Here is a 24,650-nt window from a genome sequence, read left to right as displayed (position 1 = left end):
TCTGTAGTGCCCCAGTCTGTGCCAATGCCCAGTGTGTCAGTGTCTTCCCAGTCTGTGGTGCCCCAGTCTGTGCCGATTCCCAGTGTGTCAGTGTCTTCCCAGTCTGTATGTAAGGTATTGGTTACTAAGAATGTGTCCAATCTTTCTGTGTCTATGTCTTCCAAAATTGCAGAGGCGGCAAGAGGTGCTGAGGCAGGGGCATCAAGTACAGTGCCAGTCCCCTCCCCTAGACATTGCAGGGCTTCTATTAGGGACCATGGGGTGCAGAGGAGTGGGGAGAATGGTGAAGAGGCTGGCCTGGTGGTAGATCAGGTAAGGGAGAGTGGGGGTGAAGGGGAGGGTGAGAGTGGGGAAACTGTTATTTCCAATTTGTCCAAGGGGGATGTGGAATGGTTGGAGGAGAAAAGAAAGAAGGGCAAAAGAAGGAAAAAAAAGTGTTCAGCTACCCACAGTCCTGAGGTTTTGCCTTTGACAAATAAGTTTGGGGTCCTGTCAGATGATGATGATGAATGGGACTTGTTGAGTACAGAATCTTCTATGGATGATGAGTCGCAGGGTGCACTGAAGCGCACTGGTTCTCCAGGGGGAGAGAGTAGTCAGGCTAAGAAACGGCTGCCTCAATTATCCGTTAAAAGTGGCAACCAATAATGTTATCAGCTGAAAATCAGTCATAAAATATAATTTTTGATTAAAGGCTCCATGCATGGTGATGTTCCTTAGTCTGGCTCTCGTAGGGTTTATGCTGTGTGCAATTTGGTTTATTTATTATGTTCTTGTTTTGTATAGTTATATTCAATTATTTTGTAAATATGTTATTTATAATTTATTTATTATGGTTTTATTGTATATAAGTTGATTGTTTGTAAGAATTTCCAATAAACAAAATTAACCCCTCATAATGGGCACAGCTGGTGTACAGACCCGGGAACTCAGCACAGGGATGGTGGGAACCCCTCATAATGGGCACAGCTGGTGTACAGACCCGGGAACTCAGCACAGGGATGGTGGGAAACTGCCATTCCACTCCCTGACAGCGAGGTGTGAGGTTGCTGGTTCCTTAGCTCGTGTGCTTCCAGAAGCCAGGGGCTAGAGTTGCTTCTCTGCCCCAGGAAGGATGCTGGATCCTGGGGAGGACCCTGGCGGGGGCCCCCTGGATAGGCCTCAGACTATGGAAGACATGGAGCTCGGCCGAAGGAGGGGTGAATCCCTGCCTACCTTTAGACGGAGGACTGTTGAAAAGCTGAGGCGGATTGAGAAAGAGGAGGAGAAATTGGCAACTTTGAAAGTAGAATTTAAAAAGAAAAAGTTGTATTGTGCCAAACTGTACAGTAAGAAGAGACCGGCTCTGAGGCCTGAATTGAAGGACTTGGAGCAAGCTTTGAGGAAGCAGAAAGAGTTGGTGAGCTCTCTGAAGGAAAGCTGTGAAGCACTTCAGGAGAAATACAGGAATGAGGAACGTTTCAGCCGTATGAGGAGAGGAGCCGTTTCCAGCATGGAGAGTGACCCAGCCAGTGAAGAGATGCAGGTACCGACAGAGTCAGCAGAGAGTGAGAAAGTGGGCCTGGAGGATGAGCCCAGCTCTTCGACACCTCACACATCTGCTGAGCCCCCAATGGCGGAGGCCTCTTTCTCCCTCCCTCTGCAGCAGCAATGTGGAACATCTGAGCAGGAGGTTGAGGGATGCTGGAGTTCGTCGCTGAGCTGGAATCCCCTCTGGATGAAGGAAAGTTCCATTTTTCTGCAGATTCCCCAGATGAGGAGATGGATACCGTTCCTCGCCCTGTGAAAGAGAGACCTGTGGAGAAAGGAAAATTTACCATTAAGCCTGCAACAACCAGGAGGGAGTTTGATCCCACCATCAGCCATGACACTGCAGAGGTAACACAGCAAGCAGGTACAGTGTGTGTGCAAGGTGGTGATGTGAACTTTAATGACAATGTGCTTGCTGAGGGTTGTAGTGCTATGGGCTGTCAGCCCACACCCATAGACAATGTGCAGCATGCAGTGCAACCTGATGCACCTGCTGAAAAAATTCCACTTTTAAATGCAAGTGGTGAGAAAATTGGAAAAAACTGTGTGTTTCTGGTTGAAGAGTCTGCAGAGAGGAGCACCACGGACATTGCAGAGGCTTTGCCTGGACCAAATACAGTGGCTGTTCCTGAGCATGGTGGAGGAGATGCTGGGAGCAGTAGTACTATAACTTTTTTGGAGTCTGCAGTAGACAAGGCTGTGATTGAACCCAGGAGAGCAGCTGAGTGCTCAGAGAAGGGGGAGGGGGTGGGTCTTGTCTCTGCTGCTCCAAAGACTGCAAGGGTTGATTCAGGCTCCTTGTCATCAGGTGTGGTTGTGTCTAAAGACAATGCTGTAATTGCTGGTGTTTCTGGGAGGAAAACCTATGCTGGTGCTGCTGAAGGGTTTGGGAGGGGGGTGCAAGCAGGGAAGGAGCATGGAAATGTTTTATCTTCCTCATTATTTAAAAGGAGGAATGTGGTTCAGCTCAGATGGGAAGGCGAAGGTATTCCGCCATATAGGAGAGCTGTGGTTGATAAGATTCTGCAGATGGGCTTTAAACCTGCAGATATCTTTGCCCTGATCAGTCCGACCGGCTCCTATGAGTATGATTTGTCCTTTGTCCGTCCGGAGTCTTTGGACATATTTTGGGAGAAATATGAACATGTGTGTAGGAGCCTGCCGGACTGGAAAGGGCTCATCCCCAAAGTTGTGTCACGTCAGCCACTTATTAAAATGGTGACGATTCTTGTGCGCAATGAGTCCATACCGCAAGGGGATTTATCTGTATGGCTGAGGAGATATGGAGACATCCTGAGCCCCTTACACAAAATTATGGATGATCGAGGAATATGGACGGGGGGATGGTCTGTGCAGCTAAAACTAAGAGTCATTGATAATGTCATCCAGCATCTGCCATCCTCAGCTTTCCTGGGGAGGGACAGACTGACCATATTCTATCCAGGCCAGCCAAAGCTGTGCAATAAGTGTGGGGATAAAGGGCACTTTGCATCCTCCTGTCCAGTAATGAAATGCTCTCTGTGTCAGGATTTAGGGCATTTGGCAAAAGATTGCAATATTATGAGGTGCAACTTGTGCAATGCAGTTGGGCATCCTTATAGCCAGTGTCCTGAGGCAGTGCACAACCAGCCTGAGCTCATGAGAGAGTTTTTCCGTCTGGACATGGAGGATGCTCAGAGCTCAGCAGCTAGGGTGCCTGCGATTCCCTCCGAGTCTGTACCAATACCCAGTGTGTCAGTGTCTTCCCAGTCTGTGGTGCCCCAGTCTGTGCCAATGCCTAGTGTGTCAGTGTCTTCTCAGTCTGTGGTGCCCCAGTGTGTGCCAATTCCCAGTGTGTCAGTGTCTTCTCAGTCTGTATGTAAGGTATCGGTTACTAAGAATGTGTCCAATCCTTCTGTGTCTATGTCTTCCAAAATTGCAGAGGCGGCAAGAGGTGCTGAGGCAGAGGCATCAAGTACAGTGCCAGTCCCCTCCCCTAGACATTGCAGGGCTTCTATTAGGGACCATGGGGTGCAGAGGAGTGGGGAGAATGGTGAAGAGGCTGGCCTGGTGGTAGATAAGGTAAGGGAGAGTGGGGGTGAAGGGGAGGGTGAGAGTGGGGAAACTGTTATTTCCAATTTGTCCAAGGGGGATGTGGAATGGTTGGAGGAGAAAAGGAGGAAGGGCAAAAGAAGGAAAAAAAAGTGTTCAGCTACCCACAGTCCTGAGGTTTTGCCTTTGACAAATAAGTTTGGGGTCCTGTCAGATGATGACGATGAATGGGACTCGTTGAGTATAGCGTCTTCTATGGATGATGAGTCGCAGGGTGCAGTGAAGCGCACTGGTTCTCCAGGGGGAGAGAGTAGTCAGGCTAAGAAACGGCTGCCTCAATTATCCTCCGTTAAAAGTGGCAACCAATAATGTTGTCAGCTTAAAATCAGTCATAAAATATAATTTTTGATAAAAGGCTCCATGCATGGTGACGGTGATGTTCCTTAGTCTGGCTCTCTCGTAGGGTTTATGCTGTGCGCAATTTGGTTTATTTATTATGTTCTTGTTTTGTATCGTTATATTCAATTATTTTGTAAATATGTTATTTATAATTTATTTATTATGGTTTTATTGTATATAAGTTGATTGTTTGTTTGTAAGAATTTCCAATAAACAAAATTAACCCCTCATAATGGGCACAGCGGGGGTACAGGCCCAGTAACTCAGCACAGGGATGGTGGGAACCCCTCATAATGGGCACAGTGGGTGTACAGACCTGGGAACTCAGCACAGGGATGGTGGGAACCCCTCATAATGGGCACAGTGGGTGTACAGACCTGGGAACTCAGCACAGGGATGGTGGAACCCCTCATAATGGGCACAGTGGGTGTACAGACCTGGGAACTCAGCACAGGGATGGTGGGAAACTGCCATTCCACTCCCTGACAGCGAGGTGTGAGGTTGCTGGTTCCTTAGCTCGTGTGCTTCCAGAAACCAGGGGCTAGAGTTGCTTCTCTGCCCCAGGAAGGATGCTGGATCCTGGGGAGGACCCTGGCGGGGGCCCCCTGGATAGGCCTGAGACTATGGAAGACATGGAGCTCGGCCCAAGGAGAGATGAATCCCTGTCTACCTTTAGACGGAGGACTATTGAAAAGCTGAGGCGGATTGAGAAAGAGGAGGAGAAATTGGCAACTTTGAAAGTAGAATTTAAAAAGAAAAAGTTGTATTGTGCCAAACTGTACAGCAAGAAGAGACCGGCTCTGAGGCCTGAATTAAAGGACTTGGAGCAAGCTTTGAAGAAGCAGAAAGAGCTGGTGAGCTCTCTGAAGGAAAGCAGTGAAGCATTTAAGGAGAAATACAGGAATGAGGAACGTTTCAGCCGTATGAGGAGAGGAGCCGTTTCCAGCATGGAGAGTGACCCAGCCAGTGAGGAGATTCAGGTACCGACAGAGTCAGCAGAGAGTGAGAAAGTGGGCCCGGAGGATGAGCCCAGCTCTTCAACACCTCAAACATCTGCTGAGCCCCCAATGGCGGAGGCCTCTGTCTTCCTCCCTCTGCAGCAGCAATATGGAACACCTGAGCAGGAGGTTGAGGGGGGTACTGGCATGTTACAGTTCGTCGCTGAGCTGGAATCCCCTCTGGATGGAAGAAAGTTAAATTTTTCTGCGGATTCCTCAGATGAGGAGATGGATACCGTTCCTCGCCCTATGAAAGAGAGACCTGTGGAGAGAGGAAGATTTACCATAAAATCTGCAACAACCAGGAAGGAGTTTGATCCCACCATCAGCCATCACACAGCAGAGGTAACACAGCAAGCAGGTACAGTGTGTGTGCAAAGTGGTGATATGACCTTTATTAATGACAATGTGCTTGCTGAGGGTTGTAGTGCTATGGGCTGTCAGCCTACACCCATAGACAATGTGCAGAATGCAGTGCAACCTGATGCACCTGCTGAAAAAACTCCACTTTTAAATGCAAGTGGTGAGAAAACTGAAAATAAAATTAAGCTTCTGGTTGAAGAGTCTGCAGAGAGGAGCACCACGGACATTGCAGAGGCTTTTCCTGGACCAAATACAGTGGCTGTTCCTGAGCATGGTGGAGGAGATGCTGGGAGCAGTAGTACTATAACTGTTTTGGAGTCTGCAGTAGACAAGACTGTGATTGAACCCAGGAAAGCAGCTGAGTGCTCAGAGAAGGAGGAGGGGGTGGGTCTTGTCTCTGCTGCTCCAAAGACTGCAAGGGTTGATTCAGGCTCGTTCTCATCAGGTGTGGTTGTGTCTAAAGACAATGCTGTAATTGCTGATGTTTCTGGGAGGAAAACCTATGCTGGTGCTGCTGAAGGGTTTGGGAGGGGGAGCAAGCAGGGAAGGAGCATGGAAATGTTTCATCTTCCTCACTATTTAAAAGGAGGAATGTGGTACAGTTACGATGGGAGGGTGAAGGTATTCCCCCATATAGGAGAGCTGTGGTGGATAAGATTCTACAGATGGGTTTTAAACCTGCAGATATCTTTGCCCTGATCAGTCCGACCGGCTCCTATGAGTACGATTTGTCCTTTGTCCGTCCGGAGTCTTTGGACATATTTTGGGAGAAATATGAGCATGTGTGTAGGAGCCTGCCGGACTGGAAAGGGCTCATCCCCAAAGTTGTGTCACGTCAGCCACTCATTAAAATGGCGACAATTCTTGTGCGCAATGAATCCATACCACAAGGGATTTATCTGTATGGCTGAGGAGATATGGAGACATCCTGAGCCCCTTACACAAAATTATGGATGATCGAGGAATATGGACGGGGGGATAGTCTGTGCAGCTAAAGCTAAGAGTCATTGACAATGTCATCCAGCATCTACCATCCTCAGCTTTCCTGGGGAGGGACAGGCTGACCATATTCTATCCAGGCCAGCCAAAGCTGTGCAATAAGTGTGGGGATAAAGGGCACTTTGCATTCACCTGTCCAGTAATGAAATGCTCTCTGTGTCAGGATTTAGGGCATTTGGCAAAAGATTGCAATATTATAAGGTGCAACTTGTGCAATGCGGTTGGGCATCCTTATAGTCAGTGTCCTGAGGCAATGCACAACCAGCCTGAGCTCATGAGGGAGTTCTTCCGCCTGGACATGGAGGATGCTCAGAGTTCAGCAGCTAGGGTGCCTGCGATTCCCTCCGAGTCTGTACCAATACCCAGTGTGCCTGTCTCTTCCCAGTCTGTGATGCCCCAGTCTGTGCCAATTCCCAGTGTGTCAGTGTCTTCCAAGTCTGTGGCGCCCCAGTCTGTGCATTTGCCTAGTGTGTCAGTGTCTTCCCAGTCTGTATCTAAGGTATCGGTTACTGAGAATGTGTCCAATCCTTCTGTGTCTATGTCTTCCAAAATTTCAGAGGCGGCAAGAGGTGCTGAGGCAGGGGCATCAAGTGCAGTGCCAGTCCCCCCCTCTAGACATTGCAGGGCTTCTATTAGGGACCATGGGGTGCAGAGGAATGGGGAGAATGGTAAAGAGGCTGACCTGATGGCAGATAAGGTAAGGGAGAGTGGGGGGGAGGGTAAGAGTGGGGAAACTGTTACTTCCAGTTTGTCCAAGGATGATACGGAATGGTTGGAGGAGAAAAGAAAGAAGGGCAAAAGAAGGAAAAAAAAGTGTTCAGCTACCCACAGTCCTGAGGTTTTGCCTTTGACAAATAAGTTTGGGGTCCTGTCAGATGATGAGGATGAATGGGACTTGTTGAGTACAGAATCTTCCATGGATGATGAGTCCCAGGGTGCAGTGAAGCGCACTGGTTCTCCAGGGAGAGAGTAGTCAGCCTAAGAAACGGCTGCCTCAATTATCCTCCGTTAAAAGTGGCACCCAATAATGTTATCAGCATAAAATCAGTCATAAAATATAATTTTTGATAAAAGGCTCCATGCATGGTGACGGTGATGTTCCTTAGTCCGGCTCTCTCCTAGGGTTTATGCTGTGTGCAATTTGGTTTATTTATTATGTTCTTGTTTTGTATAGTTATATTCAATTATTTTGTAAATATGTTATTTATTATGGTTTTATTGTATATAAGTTGATTGTTTGTAAGAATTTCCAATAAACAAAATTAACCCCTCATAATGGGCACAGTGGGTGTACAGACCCGGGAACTCAGCACATGGGATGGTGGGAATCCCTCATAATGGGCACAGTGGGTGTACAGACCCGGGAACTCAGCACAGGGATGGTGGGAAACTGCCATTCCACTCCCTGACAGCGAGGTGTGAGGTTGCTGGTTCCTTAGCTCGTGTGCTTCCAGAAGCCAGGGGCTAGAGTTGCTTCTCTGCCCCAGGAAGGATGCTGGATCCTGGGGAGGACCCTGGCGGGGGCCCCCTGGATAGGCCTGAGACTATGGAAGACATGGAGCTCGGCCCAAGGAGGGGTGAATCCCTGCCTACCTTTAGACGGAGGACTGTTGAAAAGCTGAGGCGGATTGAGAAAGAGGAGGAGAAATTGGCAACTTTGAAAGTAGAATTTAAAAAGAAAAAGTTGTATTGTGCTAAACTGTACAGTAAGAAGAGACCGGCTCTGAGGCCTGAATTGAAGGACTTGGAGCAAGCTTTGAGGAAGCAGAAAGAGCTGGTGAGCTCTCTGAAGGAAAGCTGTGAAGCACTTCAGGAGAAATACAGGAATGAGGAACGTTTCAGCTGTATGAGGAGAGGAGCCGTTTCCAGCATGGAGAGTGACCCAGTCAGTGAGGAGATTCAGGTACCGACAGAGTCAGCAGAGAGTGAGAAAGTGGGCCTGGAGGATGAGCCCAGCTCTTCGACACCTCACACATCTGCTGAGCCCCCAATGGCGGAGGCCTCTGTCTCCCTCCCTCTGCAGCAGCAATGTGGAACATCTGAGCAGGAGGTTGAGGGGGGTACTGGCATGTTGGAGTTCGTCGCTGAGCTGGAATCCCCTCTGGATGGAAGAAAGTTCCATTTTTCTGCAGATTCCCCAGATGAGGAGATGGATACCGTTCCTCGCCCTATGAAAGAGAGACCTGTGGAGAGAGGAAAATTCACCATTAAGCCTGCAACAACCAGGAGGAAGTTTGATCCCACCATCAGCCATGACACTGCAGAGGTAACACAGCAAGCAGGTACAGTGTGTGTGCAAGGTGGTGATGTGAACTTTAATGACAATGTGCTTGCTGAGGGTTGTAGTGCTATGGGCTGTCAGCCCACACCCATAGACAATGTGCAGCATGCAGTGCAACCTGATGCACCTGCTGAAAAAATTCCACTTTTAAATGCAAGTGGTGAGAAAATTGGAAAAAACTGTGTGTTTCTGGTTGAAGAGTCTGCAGAGAGGAGCACCACGGACATTGCAGAGGCTTTGCCTGGACCAAATACAGTGGCTGTTCCTGAGCATGGTGGAGGAGATGCTGGGAGCAGTAGTGCTATAACTTTTTTGGAGTCTGCAGTAGACAAGGCTGTGATTGAACCCAGGAAAGCAGCTGAGTGGTCAGAGCAGGGGGAGGGGGTGGGTCTTGTCTCTGCTGCTCCAAAGACTGCAAGGGTTGATTCAGGCTCCTTGTCATCAGGTGTGGTTGTGTCTAAAGACAATGCTGTAATTGCTGGTGTTTCTGGGAGGAAAACATATGCTGGTGCTGCTGAAGGATTTGGGAGGGGGGTGCAAGCAGGGAAGGAGCATGGAAATGTTTTATCTTCCTCATTATTTAAAAGGAGGAATGTGGTACAGCTCAGATGGGAAGGCGAAGGTATTCCCCCATATTGGAGAGCTGTGGTTGATAAGATTCTGCAGATGGGTTTTAAACCTGCAGATATCTTTGCCCTGATCAGTCCGACTGGCTCCTATGAGTATGATTTGTCCTTTGTCCTTCCGGAGTCTTTGGACATATTTTGGGAGAAATATGAACATGTGTGTAGGAGCCTGCCGGACTGGAAAGGGCTCATCCCCAAAGTTGTGTCACGTCAGCCACTTATTAAAATGGTGACGATTCTTGTGCGCAATGAGTCCATACCGCAAGGGGATTTATCTGTATGGCTGAGGAGATATGGAGACATCCTGAGCCCCTTACACAAAATTATGGATGATCGAGGAATATGGACGGGGGGATGGTCTGTGCAGCTAAAACTAAGAGTCATTGACAATGTCATCCAGCATCTGCCATCCTCAGCTTTCCTGGGGAGGGACAGACTGACCATATTCTATCCAGGCCAGCCAAAGCTGTGCAATAAGTGTGGGGATAAAGGGCACTTTGCATCCTCCTGTCCAGTAATGAAATGCTCTCTGTGTCAGGATTTAGGGCATTTGGCAAAATATTGCAATATTATAAGGTGCAACTTGTGCAATGCAGTTGGGCATCCTTATAGCCAGTGTCCTGAGGCAATGCACAACCAGCCTGAGCTCATGAGAGAGTTTTTCCGTCTGGACATGGAGGATGCTCAGAGCTCAGCAGCTAGGGTGCCTGCGATTCCCTCCGAGACTGTACCAATACCCAGTGTGTCAGTGTCTTCCCAGTCTGTGGTGCCCCAGTCTGTGCCAATGCCCAGTGTGTCAGTGTCTTCTCAGTCTGTGGTGCCCCAGTCTGTGCCGATTCCCAGTGTGTCAGTGTCTTCCCAGTCTGTATGTAAGGTATCGGTTACTAAGAATGTGTCCAATCTTTCTGTGTCTATGTCTTCCAAAATTGCAGAGGCGGCAAGAGGTGCTGAGGCAGGGGCATCAAGTACAGTGCCAGTCCCCTCCCCTAGACATTGCAGGGCTTCTATTAGGGACCATGGGGTGCAGAGGAGTGGGGAGAATGGTGAAGAGGCTGGCCTGGTGGTAGATAAGGTAAGGGAGAGTGGGGGTGAAGGGGAGGGTGAGAGTGGGGAAACTGTTATTTCCAAATTGTCCAAGGGGGATGTGGAATGGTTGGAGGAGAAAAGGAGGAAGGGCAAAAGAAGGAAAAAAAAGTGTTCAGCTACCCACAGTCCTGAGGTTTTGCCTTTGACAAATAAGTTTGGGGTCCTGTCAGATGATGAGGATGAATGGGACTTGTTGAGTACAGAATCTTCCATGGATGATGAGTCCCAGGGTGCATTGAAGCGCACTGGTTCTCCAGGGGGAGAGAGTAGTCAGGCTAAGAAACGGCTGCCTCAATTATCTGTTAAAAGTGGCAACCAATAATGTTATCAGCTGAAAATCAGTCATAAAATATAATTTTTGATTAAAGGTTCCATGCATGGTGAAGTTTCTTAGTCTGGCTCTCTCGTAGGGTTTATGCTGTGTGCAATTTGGTTTATTTATTATGTTCTTGTTTTGTATAGTTATATTCAATTATTTTCTAAATATGTTATTTATAATTTATTTATTATGGTTTTATTGTATATAAGTTGATTGTTTGTAAGAATTTCCAATAAACAAAATTAACCCCTCCTAATGGGCACAGTGGGTGTACAGACCCAGGAACTCAGCACAGGGATGGAGGGAACCCCTCATAATGGGCACAGGGGGTGTACAGACCCGGGAACTCAGCACAGGGATGGTGGGAAACTGCCATTCCACTCCCTGACAGCGAGGTGTGAGGTTGCTGGTTCCTTAGCTCGTGTGCTTCCAGAAGCCAGGGGCTAGAGTTGCTTCTCTGCCCCAGGAGGGATGCTGGATCCTGGGGAGGACCCCGGCGGGGGCCCCCTGGATAGGCCTGAGACTAGGCCTCAGTCTATGGAAGACATGGAGCTCGGCCCAAGGAGGGGTGAATCCCTGCCTACCTTTAGACGGAGGACTGTTGAAAAGCTGAGGCGGATTGAGAAAGAGGAGGAGAAATTGGCAACTTTGAAAGTAGAATTTAAAAAGAAAAAGTTGTATTGTGCCAAACTGTAGAGTAAGAAGAGACCGGCTCTGAGGCCTGAATTGAAGGACTTGGAGCAAGCTTTGAGGAAGCAGAAAGAGTTGGTGAGCTCTCTGAAGGAAAGCTGTGAAGCACTTCAGGAGAAATACAGGAATGAGGAGCGTTTCAGCCGTATGAGGAGAGGAGCCGTTTCCAGCATGGAGAGTGACCCAGCCAGTGAAGAGATGCAGGTAGCGACAGAGTCAGCAGAGAGTGAGAAAGTGGGCCCGGAGGATGGGCCCAGCTTTTCGACACCTCAGACATCTGCTGAGCCCCCAATGGCGGAGGCCTCTGTCTCCCTCCCTCTGCAGCAGCAATGTGGAACATCTGAGCAGGAGGTTGAGGGGGGTACTGGGATGTTGGAGTTCATCGCTGAGCTGGAATCCCCTCTGGATGGAAGAAAGTTCAATTTTTCTGCAGATTCCTCAGATAAGGAGATGGATACCGTTCCTCGCCCTATGAAAGAGAGACCTGTGGAGAGAGGAACATTCACCATTAAGCCTGCAACAACCAGGAGGAAGTTTGATCCCACCATCAGCCATGACACAGCAGAGGTAACACAGCAAGCAGGTACAGTGTGTGTGCAAGGTGGTGATGTGAACTTTAATGACAATGTGCTTGCTGAGGGTTGTAGTGCTATGGGCTGTCAGCCCACACCCATAGACAATGTGCAGCATGCAGTGCAACCTGATACACCTGCTGAAAAAATTCCACTTTTAAATGCAAGTGGTGAGAAAATTGGAAAAAACTGTGAGCTTCTGGTTGAAGAGTCTGCAGAGAGGAGCACCACGGACATTGCAGAGGCTTTGCCTGGACCAAATACAGTGGCTGTTCCTGAGCATGGTGGAGGAGATGCTGGGAGCAGTAGTACTATAACTTTTTTGGAGTCTGCAGTAGACAAGGCTGTGATTGAACCCAGGAAAGCAGCTGAGTGCTCAGAGAAGGGGGAGGGGGTGGGTCTTGTCTCTGCTGCTCCAAAGACTGCAAGGGTTGATTCAGGCTCCTTCTCATCAGGTGTGGCTGTGTCTAAAGACAATGCTGTAATTGCTGATGTTTCTGGGAGGAAAACCTATGCTGGTGCTGCTGAAGGGTTTGGGAGGGGGGTACAAGCAGGGAAGGAGCATGGAAATGTTTTATCTTCCTCATTATTTAAAAGGAGGAATGTGGTACAGTTACGATGGGAGGGTGAAGGTATTCCCCCATATAGGAGAGCTGTGGTTGATAAGATTCTGCAGATGGGCTTTAAACCTGCAGATATCTTTGCCCTGATCAGTCCGACCGGCTCCTATGAGTATGATTTGTCCTTTGTCCGTCCGGAGTCTTTGGACATATTTTGGGAGAAATATGAACATGTGTGTAGGAGCCTGCCGGACTGGAAAGGGCTCATCCCCAAAGTTGTGTCACGTCAGCCACTTATTAAAATGGTGACGATTCTTGTGCGCAATGAGTCCATTCCACAAGGGGATTTATCTGTATGGCTGAGGAGATATGGAGACATCCTGAGCCCCTTACACAAAATTATGGATGATCGAGGAATATGGACGGGGGGATGGTCTGTGCAGCTAAAACTAAGAGTCATGGATAATGTCATCCAGCATCTGCCATCCTCAGCTTTCCTGGGGAGGGACAGACTGACCATATTCTATCCAGGCCAGCCAAAGCTGTGCAATAAGTGTGGGGATAAAGGGCACTTTGCATCCTCCTGTCCAGTAATGAAATGCTCTCTGTGTCAGGATTTAGGGCATTTGGCAAAAGATTGCAATATTATAAGGTGCAACTTGTGCGATGCGGTGGGGCATTCTTATAGTCAGTGTCCTGAGGCAGTACACAACCAGCCTGAGCTCATGAGAGAGTTCTTCCGTCTGGACATGGAGGATGCTCAGAGCTCAGCAGCTAGCGTGCCTGCGATTCCCTCCGAGACTGTACCAATACCCAGTGTGCCTGTCTCTTCCCAGTCTGTGATGCCCCAGTCTGTGCCAATGCCCAGTGTGTCAGTGTCTTCTCAGTCTGTGGTGCCCCAGTCTGTGCCGATTCCCAGTGTGTCAGTGTCTTCCCAGTCTGTATGTAAGGTATCGGTTACTAAAAATGTGTCCAATCTTTCTGTGTCTATGTCTTCCAAAATTGCAGAGGCGGCAAGAGGTGCTGAGGCAGGGGCATCAAGTACAGTGCCAGTCCCCTCCCCTAGACATTGCAGGGCTTCTATTAGGGACCATGGGGTGCAGAGGAGTGGGGAGAATGGTGAAGAGGCTGGCCTGGTGGTAGATCAGGTAAGGGAGAGTGGGGGTGAAGGGGAGGGTGAGAGTGGGGAAACTGTTACTTCCAATTTGTCCAAGGGGGATGTGGAATGGTTGGAGGAGAAAAGAAAGAAGGGCAAAAGAAGGAAAAAAAAGTGTTCAGTTACCCACAGTCCTGAGGTTTTGCCTTTGACAAATAAGTTTGGGGTCCTGTCAGATGATGATGATGAATGGGACTTGTTGAGTACAGAATCTTCCATGGATGATGAGTCGCAGGGTGCATTGAAGCGCACTGCTTCTCCAGGGGGAGAGAGTAGTCAGCCTAAGAAACGGCTGCCTCAATTATCTGTTAAAAGTGGCAACCAATAATGTTATCAGCTGAAAATCAGTCCTAAAATATAATTTTTGATTAAAGGTTCCATGCATGGTGAAGTTTCTTAGTCCGGCTCTCTCGTAGGGTTTATGCTGTGTGCAATTTGGTTTATTTATTATGTTCTTGTTTTGTATCGTTATATTCAATTATTTTGTAAATATGTTATTTATTATGGTTTTATTGTATATAAGTTGATTGTTTGTAAGAATTTCCAATAAACAAAATTAACCCCTCATAATGGGCACAGTGGGTGTACAGACCCCGGAACTCAGCACAGGGATGGAGGGAACCCCTCATAATGGGCACAGGGGGTGTACAGACCCGGGAACTCAGCACAGGGATGGTGGAACCCCTCATAATGGGCACAGGGGGTGTACAGACCCGGGAACTCAGCACAGGGATGATGGGAACCCCTCATAATGGGCACAACAGGTGTACAGACCCGGGAACTCAGCACAGGGATGGTGGGAACCCCTCATAATGGGCACAGCGAGTGAACAGACCTGGGATGGTGGGAACCCCTAGTAATGGGCACAGGGGGGAGGTGGAGTCCCGTGTGTGGGGAGGTGGAGTCCCGTGTGTGGGGAGGTGGATTCCCGTGTGTGGGGAGGTGGATTACCGTGTGTGGGGAGGTGGATTCCTGTGTGTGGGGAGGTGGATTTCCGTGTGTGGGGAGGTGGATTTCCGTGTGTGGGGAGGTGGATTTCCGTGTGTGGGGAGATGGATTCCTGTGTGTGGGGAGGTGGATTCCTGTGTGTGGGGAGGTGGGAAGGTGGATTCCTGTGTGTGGGGAGGTGGATTCCTGTGTGTGGGGAGGTGGATTCCTGTGTGTGGGAAGGTGGATTCCTGTGTGTGGGGAGGTGGAGTCCCGTATGTGGGAAGGTGGATTCCTGTGTGTGGGGAGGTGGATTCCCGTGTGTGGGGAGGTGGATTCCCGTGTGTGGGGAGGTGGAGTCCCGTGTGTGGGGAGGTGGAGTCCCGTGTGTGGGGAGGTGGATTCCTGTGTGTGGGGAGGTGGATTCCCGTGTGTGGGAAGGTGGATTCCCGTGTGTGGGGAGGTGGATTCCCGTGTGTGGGGAGGTGGAGTCCCGTGTGTGGGGAGGTGGAGTCCCGTGTGTGGGAAGGTGGATTCCCGTGTGTGGGGAGGATGGACAGCATGTGTACAGACCCGGGAACCCAGCACAGGGATGGTGGGAACCCCATCATAATGGGCACAGCGAGTGAACAGACCGGGAATGGTGAGAACCCCTAGTAATGGGCACAGAGGGTGAACAAACCAGGGAACTAGGCACTCCTTGACAGTGAGGTTGTTGGTTCCTTTTTTTTTTTAAATCAAAAGAAAGGTTTATTGAGTCCCTCTTGATTGTTAGGTCATGACCACGGATAATTCAAATAATTTTAAGAGGTTGTTGGTTCCTTAGCTCGTGTGCTTCCAGAAGCCGGGGGCTAGAGTTGCTTCTCTGCCCTAAAGGGATGCTGGATCCTGGGGAGGACCCCGGCAGGGGTCCCCTAGATAGGCCTGAGACTAGGCCTCAATCTGTGGAAGACACTGGGCCTGGCCCAAGGAGAGATGAATCCCTGTCTGCTTTTGGACGGTGGATTGTCGACAAGCTAACGTGGATTGATAAAGAGGAGGAGAAATTGGCAGATTTGAAGGCTGAATTTAAAAAGAAAAAGTTGTTTTGTGCCAAACTGTACAGTAAGAAGAGACCGGCTCTGAGGCCTGAGTTGAAGGACTTAGAGCAAACTTTGAGGAAGCAGAAAGAGTTGGTGAGCTCTCTGAAGGAAAGCAGCGGAGCATTTAAGGAGAAATACAGGAATGAGGAACGTTTCAGCTGTATGAGGAGAGGAGCCGTTTCCAGCATGGAGAGTGACCCAGTCAGTGAGGAGATGCAGGTACCGACAGTCAGCAGAGAGTGAGAAAGTGAGCCCGGAGGATGAGCCCAGCTCTTCAACACCTCAAACATCTGCTGAGCCTCCAATGGTGGAGGCCTCTGTCTCCCTCCCTCTGCAGCAGCAAAATGGAACAATGTGCAGCATGCTGTGTGTGGGAGGTGGATTCTGGCGTGTGGGGAGGTGGATTCTGGCGTGTGGGGAGGTGGATTCTGGCGTGTGGGGAGGTGGAGTCCCGTGTGTGGGGAGGTGGAGTCCCGTGTGTGGGAAGGTGGATTCCCGTGTGTGGGGAGGTGGACTCCCGTGTGTGGGAAGGTGGAGTCTTGTGTGTGGGGAGGTGGAGTCTCATATGTGGGGAGGTAGAGCCCCGTGTGTGGGGAGGTGGGGTCCCATGTGTGGGGAGGTGGAGTCCCATGTGTGAGAAAGTGGAGTCCCATATTTTGGGAGGTAGAGTTCCATGTGTGGGAAGGTGGAGTCCCGTGTGTGGGGAGGTGGCGTCCCGTGTGTGGGGAGTTGGGTTCCTTTGTGTGGGGAGGTGAATTCCTGTGTGTGGGGAGGTGAGGTCCAGTGTGTGGGGAGGTGGAGTCCCGTATGTGGGAAGGTGGGGTCCCGTGTGTGGGGAGGTATCGTCCCATATGTGGGAAGGTGGGGTCCCGTGTGTGGGAAGGTGGGGTCCTGTGTGTGGGAAGATGGAGTCCCGTGTGTGGGAAGGTGGGGTCCCGTGTGTGGGGAGGTGGGGCCCCGTGTGTGTGGAGGTGGGGTCCCGTGTGGGAAGGGGGGTCTCATGTGTGGAGAGGTGTGGTCCCGTGTGTGGGGAGGTGGGGTCCTGTGTATGGGGAGGTGGATTCCCGTGTGTCGGGAGGTGGAGTCCCATGCAGAACAGAATAAACCTTGTCAAAAGGCGTGTGACTTAGGGTTTCTTTCTATGAGTGATCAGGGCTGCCCGAGAGTAGAGTGTGGAGGAGTGGTGGAGTCCATGGACCATTTTCTGCTTCAGGTGTACAAGAGGGTGGGGAGGGCTCTGAGTGTACCCTTCCTCCCCATATGAGTTATGCAGAGTGGGTGTATGGGGCATTCCAGACTCGCCGGGATTAGGATTCTAGTAAAGCGTTTCCCATTTGGTGCTGAAAACAATAATGACCGGGTTCCAAATCCATTCATAATAGACAAGCCAGCCAATTTTTCTGATGTAGATTTTGAGAATCCGATCGATAGAACTCCTGACAGTCAACTAAGCCAAACATTTAAAGAAGTTTCTCTTATTGCTTTTTGGGGTGATTTACGCAAAGAATACCCAGAATTGTCCAAGCAGGCAATCAAAGTTCTGTTGCCATTGGCCAGCACATTCATTCCCCCAATCGCAGGCTAAAGTATCTCCAGACCAAAGACTCAGTCGTGTCCGCACTGAAGTGGCCGCTCATGGTGTCAGCAGACTCGGAGGATCTGCGGATGGGGGAATCATAGTTTGTCGGATGTTCCGCTGCTCGGTAAGAATGTGCGGTGCAAGGATTTTTATCTACTTAGGTGAAAGTGCATTTTGAAGCCCCCCCAGTCTATCTGGCACCCCCTTCTCCACACCATCCTCCTACCATGCTCACCATTGATACAGTATCTCACAAAAGTAAGTACACCCCTCCCATGTGACAACACTGAAGAAATGAGACTTTGCTACAATGTAAAGTAGTGAGTGTACAGCTTGTATAACAGTGTAAATTTACTGTCCCCTCAAAATAACTCAACACACAGCCATTAATGTCTAAACCGCTGGCAACAAAAGTCAGTACACCCCTAAGTGACAATCTCCAAATTGGGCCCAAAGTGTTAATATTTTGTGTGGCCGCCATTATTTTCCAGCACTGCCTTAACCCTCTTGGGCATGGAGTTCACCAGAGCTTCACAGGTTGTCACTGGAGACCTCTTCCCCTCCTCCATGATGACATCACAGAGCTGGTGGATGTTAGAGACCTTCCCCTCCTCCACCTTCTGTTTGAGGATCCCCTACAGATGCTCGATAGGGTCTGGAAACACTAGAGGGGTCCCCAGCAGGAGGATGGAAGGTCCTGATTCCTCTATATAGATCTTTATATCACTAGAGGGGTCCCATTTCCTATATACACCCCCCATATATCACCCCCATATACACCCCCCATGTACCACCCTCCATATAAACCCCCATATATCACCCACCAACATACACCCCCCATATATCACCCCCATATACACCCCCCATATATCACCCCCATATATCACCCACCAACATACACCCCCCATATATCACCCCCATATACACCCCCCATATATCACCCCCATATATCACCCACCAACATACACCCCCCATATATCATCCCCTATATACACCCCCCATATATCACCCCCATATATTACCCACCAACATACACCCCCCATATATCATCCCCTATATACACCCCCCATATATCACCCACCATATACACCCCCCATATATCACCCACCATATACACCCTCCATATATCACCCCCATATACACCCCCATATATCACCCCCCATATATCACCCCCATATACACCCCCCATATATCACCCCCATATATCACCCACCAACATACACCCCCCATATATCATCCCCTATATACACCCCCCATATATCACCCCCATATATTACCCACCAACATACACCCCCCATATATCATCCCCTATATACACCCCCCATATATCACCCTCCATATACACCCCCCATATACCACCCACCATATACACCCCCCATATATCACCCCCCATACACCCCCCTATATATCACCCTCCATATACACCCTCCATATACACCCCCATATATCACCCCCCATATATCACCCCCCATATACACCCCATATATCACACACCATATACACCCCCCCATATATCACCCTCCATATACCACCCACCATATATCACCCCCATATATCACCCCCCATATATCACCCACCATATACACCCCCCCATATATCACCCTCCATATACCACCCACCATATACACCCCCATATATCACCCCCCATATACACCCCATATATCACCCACCATATACACCCCCCCATATATCACCCCCATATATCACCCACCATATACACCCCCCATATATCACCCACCATATACACCCCCCATATATCACCCTCCATATATCACCCCCATATATCACCCCCCATATATCACCCACCATATACACCCCCCATATATCACCTCATATATCACCCCCATATATCACCTCATATATCACCCACCATATACACCCCCCATATACACCCACCATATACACCCTCCATATATCACCCCCCATATACACCCCCGATATATCACCCCCCATATACACCCCCCATATATCACCCTCCATATATCACCCCCATATATCACCCACCATATACACCCCCATATATTACCCCCATATACACCCTCCATATATCACCTCATATATCACCCACCATATACACCCCCCATATATCACCCCCCATATACACCCACCATATACACCCCCCATATACACCCCCCATATATCACCCCCATATATCACCCACCAACATACACCCCCCATATATCACCCCCATATATTACCCACCAACATACACCCCCCATATATCATCCCCTATATACACCCCCCATATATCACCCACCATATACACCCCCCATATATCACCCACCATATATCACCCCCATATATCACCCTCCATATATCACCCCCCATATATAACCCCCATATATCACCCACCATATACACCCCCCATATATCACCCACCATATACACCCCCCATATACACCCTCCATATATCACCCCCATATACACCCTCCATATATCACCCCCCATATATAACCCCCATATATCACCCTCCATATACACCCCCCATATACCACCCACCATATACACCCCCATATATCACCCCCCATACACCCCCCTATATATCACCCTCCATATACACCCTCCATATACACCCCCATATATCACCCCCCATATATCACCCCCCATATACACCCCATATATCACACACCATATACACCCCCCCATATATCACCCTCCATATACCACCCACCATATATCACCCCCATATATCACCCCCCATATATCACCCCCCATATATCACCCACCATATACACCCCCCCATATATCACCCTCCATATACCACCCACCATATACACCCCCATATATCACCCCCCATATACACCCCATATATCACCCCCATATATCACCCACCATATACACCCCCCATATATCACCCACCATATACACCCCCCATATATCACCCCCCATATATCACCCACCATATACACCCCCCATATATCACCTCATATATCACCCACCATATACACCCCCCCCCATATATCACCCCCCATATATCACCCCCATATACACCCTCCATATATCACCTCATATATCACCCACCATATACACCCCCCATATACACCCACCATATACACCCTCCATATATCACCCCCCATATACACCCCCGATATATCACCCCCCATATACACCCCCCATATATCACCCTCCATATATCACCCCCATATATCACCCACCATATACACCCCCATATATTACCCCCATATACACCCTCCATATATCACCTCATATATCACCCACCATATACACCCCCCATATATCACCCCCCATATACACCCACCATATACACCCCCCCATATATCACCCCCATATATCACCCACCATATACACCCCATATATCACCCACCATATACACCCCCCCATATATCACCCTCCATATACCACCCCCCATATACACCCCATATATCACCCACCATATACACCCTCCATATATCACCCCCATATACACCCTCCATATACCACCCCCCATATATCACCCTCCATATACCACCCCCCATATACACCCCATATATCACCCACCATATACACCCTCCATATATCACCCCCATATACACCCTCCATATACCACCCCCCATATATCACCCTCCATATACCACCCCCCATATATCACCCACCATATATCACCCCCCATATACACCCTCCATATATCACCCACCATATACACCCTCCATATATCACCCCCATATACACCCTCCATATACCACCCCCCATATACACCCCATATATCACCCACCATATACACCCTCCATATATCACCCCCATATACACCCTCCATATACCACCCCCCATATATCACCCTCCATATACCACCCCCCATATATCACCCACCATATATCACCCCCCATATACACCCTCCATATATCACCCACCATATACACCCTCCATATATCACCCACCATATATCACCCTCCATATATCACCCCCATATACACCCTCCATATATCACCCCCCATATATCACCCCCCATATATCACCCTCCATATACCACCCCCCATATACACCCCATATATCACCCACCATATACACCCTCCATATATCACCCCCATATACACCCTCCATATACCACCCCCCATATATCACCCTCCATATACCACCCCCCATATACACCCCATATATCACCCACCATATATCACCCCCATATATCACCCCCATATATCACCCCCCATATATCACCCCCATATACACCCCCATATATCACCCACCATATACACCCCCCCATATATCACCCTCCATATACCACCCACCATATACACCCCCATATATCACCCCCCATATATCACCCCCATATACACCACCCCCCATATACACCCCATATATCACCCCCATATACACCCTCCATATATCACCCCCATATATCACCTCATATATCACCCCCATATATCACCCCCCATATACACCCACCATATATCACCCCCCATATACACCCCCCATATATCACCCAGCATATACACCCTCCATATAACACCCCCCATATATCACCCCCATATACACCCCCCATATATCACCCACCATATACACCCCCCCATATATCACCCCCCATATACACCCTCCATATATCACCCCCCATATATCACCCCCATATACACCCTCCATATATCACCCCCCATATACACCCCCCATATATCACCCTCCATATATCACCCCCCATATACACCCTCCATATATCACCCACCATATACACCCTCCATATATCACCCCCCATATATCACCCCCATATACACCCTCCATATATCACCCCCCATATACACCCTCCATATATCACCCCCCATATACACCCCCATATATCACCCCCCCATATATCACCCCCCCATATATCACCCCCCATATATCACCCCCATATACACCCTCCATATAACACCCCCCATATACACCCCCCATATATCACCCCCCATATACACCCTCCATATATCACCCCCCCATATACACCCACCATATATCACCCCCCCATATATCACCCCCATATATCACCCCCATATACACCCTCCATATATCACCCCCCATATACACCCACCATATACACCCCCCATATATCACCCCCCCCATATACACCCCCATATATCACCCCCCCATATACACCCCCCAATATATCACCCCCATATATCACCTCCATATACACCCTCCATATATCACCCACCATATATCACCCCCATATACACCCCCCATATACACCCACCATATACACCCTCCATATATCACCCCCCATATATCACCCCCATATACACCCACCATATACACCCCCCATATATCACCCTCCATATATCACCCCCCATATACACCCTCCATATATCACCCACCATATACACCCTCCATATATCACCCCCCATATATCACCCCCATATACACCCTCCATATATCACCCCCCATATACACCCTCCATATATCACCCCCCATATACACCCCCATATATCACCCCCCCATATATCACCCCCCATATATCACCCCCATATACACCCTCCATATAACACCCCCCATATACACCCCCCATATACACCCTCCATATATCACCCCCCATATACACCCTCCATATATCACCCCCATATATCACCCCCCCATATACACCCCCCATATATCACCCACCATATACACCCCCCATATACACCCCCCATATATCACCCCCATATACACCCTCCATATATCACCTCATATATCACCCACCATATACACCCCCCCATATACACCCTCCATATATCACCCCCATATATCACCCCCCCATATACACCCCCCATATACACCCCCCATATATCACCCCCATATACACCCTCCATATATCACCTCATATATCACCCACCATATACACCCCCCATATACACCCTCCATATATCACCCCCCATATACACCCCCATATATCACCTCCCCATATATCACCCCCCATATACACCCTCCATATATCACCCCCCATATACACCCTCCATATATCACCCCCCATATACACCCTCCATATATCACCCCCCATATACACCCCCATATATCACCTCCCCATATATCACCCCCCATATATCACCCCCATATACACCCTCCATATAACACCCCCCATATACACCCCCCATATACACCCTCCATATATCACCCCCCATATACACCCTCCATATATCACCCCCATATATCACCCCCCCATATACACCCACCATATATCACCCCCCCATATATCACCCCCATATACACCCACCATATACACCCCCCATATACACCCCCCATATATCACCCCCATATACACCCTCCATATATCACCTCATATATCACCCACCATATACACCCCCCCCATATACACCCCCATATATCACCCCCCATATACACCCTCCATATATCACCCCCCATATACACCCCCATATATCACCCCCCCATATATCACCCCCATATACACCCTCCATATAACACCCCCCATATACACCCCCCATATATCACCCCCCATATACACCCTCCATATATCACCCCCATATATCACCCCCCCATATACACCCACCATATATCACCCCCCCATATATCACCCCCATATACACCCACCATATATCACCCCCCATATATCACCCCCCCATATACACCCCCATATATCACCCCCCATATATCACCCCCATATACACCCCCATATATCACCCCCCCATATACACCCTCCATATATCACCCCCCCATATATCACCCCCATATATCACCCCCATATATCACCCCCCCATATACACCCTCCATATATCACCCCCCCATATACACCCCCATATATCACCCCCCCATATACACCCCCATATATCACCCCCCCATATACACCCTCCATATATCACCCCCCATATATCACCCCCCCCATATATCACCTCCATATACACCCTCCATATACACCCCCCATATACACCCCCCATATACACCCACCATCTCTTAAATTGTATCTATACAAAGTATGTCTCCATCTATCTTGGTCTTACCTTTAATATCAGTGCAGTCTCTTCTTTCCTTCCTCTCCTCCTTCCGTCTTCCAACTTCTCTTCCTGACTTCTTATCTCTCCTCTGCTGGATCTTCTCTTTGTGTCTCTCTCCTTCTCTCTCACTCTCCTCTCCTCTCTTCTGTCTCTTCCCCTCCTCTGATCTCTCTCACTCTCCTCCTCCTGTCTCTCCCCCTCCTCCTGTCCTCTCTTCTGTCTCTTCCTCTCCTCTGTCTCAGTCTTTTCTACTCTCTGTGTTTCTTTTCTTTCTCTCCTTCTTCACTTCTCTCTCTCACTTCTCTCTTATTTCTCTTTCTTTTCGGTCTCTCTCTTTCCTCTCCCCTCTCTCACTTTCTTTCCTCTGCTCTCTCTCTTTCTTTTCTCCTCACTCAGTCTCTTTTCTATCTCTTATCTCCCTTGTCTCTCCTTTTCTCTCTTTCTTCCTTCTTCTCGCTCTCCTCTGTCTCTGGTCTCTCTCTTCTCTCCTTTGTCTCTCTCTCCTCTGTCTCTGCTCTCTCTCCTCTGTCTCTGGTCTCTCTCTCTCCTCTTTTCCCTCTTTCTTCCTTCT

The 24,650-nt window shown here is 49.1% G+C and overlaps 1 protein-coding gene across 1 annotated transcript in view; it reads right to left on the bottom strand.

The window, feature by feature from the left end:
• The window catches only part of LOXL3 (lysyl oxidase like 3), a 141,017-nt gene extending 116,914 nt beyond the window's left edge, over positions 1–24,103 (bottom strand). Inside the window, exon 1 of the mRNA XM_082268903.1 lies at positions 24,086–24,103. The gene's annotated coding sequence lies outside the window, so the exon portion shown is untranslated. The remainder of the gene's footprint in view (positions 1–24,085) is intronic.
• Between the last annotated feature and the right edge of the window lie 547 nt (positions 24,104–24,650).

The sequence above is a fragment of the Pelophylax lessonae genome, assembly GCF_965119305.1.
Source record: "Pelophylax lessonae genome assembly, chromosome: 1".
In the NCBI taxonomy this organism is placed as follows: Eukaryota; Metazoa; Chordata; class Amphibia; order Anura; family Ranidae; genus Pelophylax; species Pelophylax lessonae.
Note: the sequence above shows the minus strand (reverse complement) of the source record. Positions and strands in the feature narration are given on the sequence as shown.